Source organism: Pieris brassicae, unplaced genomic scaffold (genome assembly GCF_905147105.1).
Source record: "Pieris brassicae unplaced genomic scaffold, ilPieBrab1.1, whole genome shotgun sequence".
Taxonomy (NCBI): domain Eukaryota; kingdom Metazoa; phylum Arthropoda; class Insecta; order Lepidoptera; family Pieridae; genus Pieris; species Pieris brassicae.
Window position 1 is genome coordinate 12,501 of NW_025576165.1, and position 3,739 is coordinate 16,239.

Here is a 3,739-nt window from a genome sequence, read left to right on the forward strand (position 1 = left end):
ACTAAGGGAATCCTGGTTAGTTTCTTTTCCTCCGCTTACTAATATGCTTAAATTCGGCGGGTGATCCTCCCTGATCTGAGGCCAACGATAAAAAGGTGTGAGGCAGACGCGATATCCGTCGGCGCAACGGGCGTACGCGACACGCTATTTTTACAAGCGCGTCGACGACGCCACGCGCCCTCCGGACGTCGAGTCCGCCTACATTATATGCGCTCGCACGAAAGCGGCGCGGCACCTTGCGAACAGCGTGGTGGTGGCGACACATAGATGTCGCGTTGCGCGAAATCAATCAATCGCACACCACCAAGCGGTTCTTCTGTTGTTGTTCGTTAACGACGGCATCGTTCCGTCCGTTTTAAGAACACACGTCACAATAATTTCGTACACACTACAATTGCACAAACACCGCACGCACACACTGGGCGCAACCGCTAGAGCAGCGGGCGCGCGCGTTTCGCTTCCTCTCGCGAGAGTAAGAGAAACTGAGCCGAACGCGACAACTTTCAACGACAGCGTCGAGACACGTCGACGCGCGCACCGGCGCCGACCGTCGCGCGATCGCCATGCGGGACCGGGACGATGCGAGCAAACACGCGCGACGCGTAAACGCGAACGTCGTTGTCGTCGTTGTCGTTGTCGTTGCGTAAAGACTCGACGCGCACCCGTGCCGCGGGAGACACGGTGCGGCGGGGAGAATTTATTTGTGCGACAAAAGTATCGTATAGACGTGGCTTAACACGGCCAATACGGATGACGAGTCGTAATCGAACATATATTCGAACGGATCGTTCGGCCGCTCGGCGGCCTAGCGAAACCGTCAATTGCACGCGCGACAGAGATGCGGCGCTACGACCGGAGTCGCAGCGATCGCCGCTCGTCACGCGAACAGTGTGGCTTTTTGTTTTTATGCAGCCGGCCCTCAGACAGGAGTGGTCCTGGATATTTCTCCACGGACCGCAATGTGCGTTCGAAATGTCGATGTTCAAATGTGTCCTGCAGTTCACACTATGACGCGCAGTTAACTGCGTTCTTCATCGACCCGCGAGCCAAGTGATCCACCGTTCAGGGTAATCGTTTTGTTTTTGTGTGTGTTTTTGTATGAGAAAATATAAAAGGTGCGAAAAAATTAAACAAAAAAATTTGAAAATAATACTTATCATTAACGTGTACGACAAATGAAAAGAAAGAAAATCTCTTTTATTTGCGTGGTTGTACACAAAAAATTAAAATATTATTTCAAAGTATCAATAGGCGATAGCGAACGCTAATCAAAGCGTGTCGCAACGCACACGTCGCGAATCGACGAGAGAGAGTCAACCGTCTCGGATTCGATTTTGATTCGTATCATTCACGTGTTTTTTGTATTTTTTTCTTTTTTTGCGAGTCTTTGACAACAACAAAACAAAAAGAAAAAACCAACGTTAATGATCCTTCCGCAGGTTCCCCTACGGAAACCTTGTTACGACTTTTACTTCCTCTAAATGATCAAGTTTGGTCAACTTCCCAGCAACGCCGACGGCCGTGAGGCCACCGCGTGTCGGTCCGAAGACCTCACTAAATCATTCAATCGGTAGTAGCGACGGGCGGTGTGTACAAAGGGCAGGGACGTAATCAACGCGAGCTTATGACTCGCGCTTACTAGGAATTCCTCGTTTATGGGGGATAATTGCAAACCCCAATCCCCAGCACGAAGGAGTTTCAACGGGTTGCCCGGGCCTCTAGGCCAGGGAGAACATGTTGATTCCTTCAGTGTAGCGCGCGTGCGGCCCAGGACATCTAAGGGCATCACAGACCTGTTATTGCTCAATCTCGTGCGGCTCGAAGCCGCCGGTCCCTCTAAGAAGAATTTTAATACGTCGCCAGTGAGTTGCGCTCCCCGAGAGTCGCGCACACCTTGAATGACGACGCCTATTTAGCAGGCTAGAGTCTCGTTCGTTACCGGAATTAACCAGACAAATCGCTCCACCAACTAAGAACGGCCATGCACCACCACCCACCGAATCAAGAAAGAGCTGTTAATCTGTCAATCCTTCCGGTGTCCGGGCCTGGTGAGATTTCCCGTGTTGAGTCAAATTAAGCCGCAGGCTCCACTCCTGGTGGTGCCCTTCCGTCAATTCCTTTAAGTTTCAGCTTTGCAACCATACTCCCCCCGGAGTCCAAAATCTTTGGTTTCCCGGAAGCTGCCCGCCGAGCCATTGTAGTAACGTCGGCGGATCGCTAGATGACATATTTACGGTTAGAACTAGGGCGGTATCTAATCGCCTTCGAACCTCTAACTTTCGTTCTTGATTGATGAAAACACCTTTGGCAAATGCTTTCGCTGATGTTCGTCTTGCGACGATCCAAGAATTTCACCTCTAACGTCGCAATACGAATGCCCCCAGTTATCCCTATTAATCATTACCTCGGAGTTCTGAAAACCAACAAAATAGAACCGAGATCATATTCTATTATTCCATGCACGAAATATTCAAGCGGCATTTTGAGCCCGCTTTGAGCACTCTAATTTGTTCAAAGTAAAATTGTCGGCCCACCTCGACACTCACCGAAGAGCACCGCGATAGGATTTTGATATTGAACCGGCGTTTTACCGCCGGCTCACCGACGATATGCTCCGCAGACGTGTCAGTATCACCGCGGATGCGGTGCACCGACAGCGCGGCGCACAAATGCAACTACGAGCTTTTTAACCGCAACAATTTTAGTATACGCTATTGGAGCTGGAATTACCGCGGCTGCTGGCACCAGACTTGCCTCCAATTGTTCCTCGTTAAAATATTTAAAGTGTACTCATTCCGATTACGAGGCCTCGTAAGAGTCCCGTATCGTTATTTTTCGTCACTACCTCCCCGTGCCGGGAGTGGGTAATTTGCGCGCCTGCTGCCTTCCTTGGATGTGGTAGCCGTTTCTCAGGCTCCCTCTCCGGAATCGAACCCTGATTCCCCGTTACCCGTGACACCATGGTAGTCGCAGAAACTACCATCGAAGTTGATAAGGCAGACATTTGAAAGATGCGTCGCCGGTACTGGACCGTGCGATCGGCAAAAGTTATCCAGATTCATCAAAATTAACGACTTCGGACGCATGGCCCTCCGCCGATTGGTTTTGATCTAATAAAAGCACTCATCCCATCACTGGTCAGAGTTCTGATTGCATGTATTAGCTCTAGAATTACCACAGTTATCCAAGTAACTGAGTAAGATCTAAGGAACCAAAACTGATATATTGAGCCATTCGCGGTATCGCCTTAATACGGCTTGCACTGAGACATGCATGGCTTAATCTTTGAGACAAGCATATAACTACTGGCAGGATCAACCAGGGAGCTGCTTACGCAAACGACACGCCTACACCGCGGTCACGCGGCTTCGGCGAGCCGCTGGCTCGGCGGCGTCGAGGGGCGCGCGCTTGCGCGCGCGCCTTCTCGACACGCGTGAACGTAACGCGTCGAATTTGCACGCGACGCGACGTTCGCGCTTCATATCGATAGACTAACTTTGACCGGTCTACGAGCGGCCGTCCCGTCACGATCTCGCAACGAGGTGATGTACAACGATGCTCGACCACTGTGAGGGACATAAAACTGCAACGAACACGACCCCGCGGGCGGGAATCGATGTTGTGACAATTTGAAAATTGAACATTCATCTAAACGCAACTTCTCAATTTTATTCAATACGTTATTGTAAACATATTAAAACTCGGCTGGCAATTACATGCGCACACACACGCATGATTC

General features: G+C 50.4%; 3 non-coding genes across 3 annotated transcripts in view; all 3 read right to left on the reverse strand.

Annotated features, from left to right (window-relative positions):
* LOC123719654 overlaps window positions 1-84 on the reverse strand; it is a 3,949-nt gene extending 3,865 nt beyond the window's left edge. The window contains exon 1 of the ribosomal RNA XR_006755719.1: window positions 1-84. This exon is cut by the window's left edge and continues 3,865 nt beyond it. This is a non-coding gene — a ribosomal RNA (large subunit ribosomal RNA).
* Window positions 85-913: 829 nt separating this feature from the next.
* LOC123719651 lies at window positions 914-1,070 on the reverse strand. The gene has a single exon (XR_006755716.1). It is a non-coding gene; the product is annotated as a 5.8S ribosomal RNA (ribosomal RNA).
* Window positions 1,071-1,422: 352 nt separating this feature from the next.
* On the reverse strand, window positions 1,423-3,325 carry LOC123719653. The gene has a single exon (XR_006755718.1). It is a non-coding gene; the product is annotated as a small subunit ribosomal RNA (ribosomal RNA).
* Window positions 3,326-3,739: the final 414 nt, after the last annotated feature.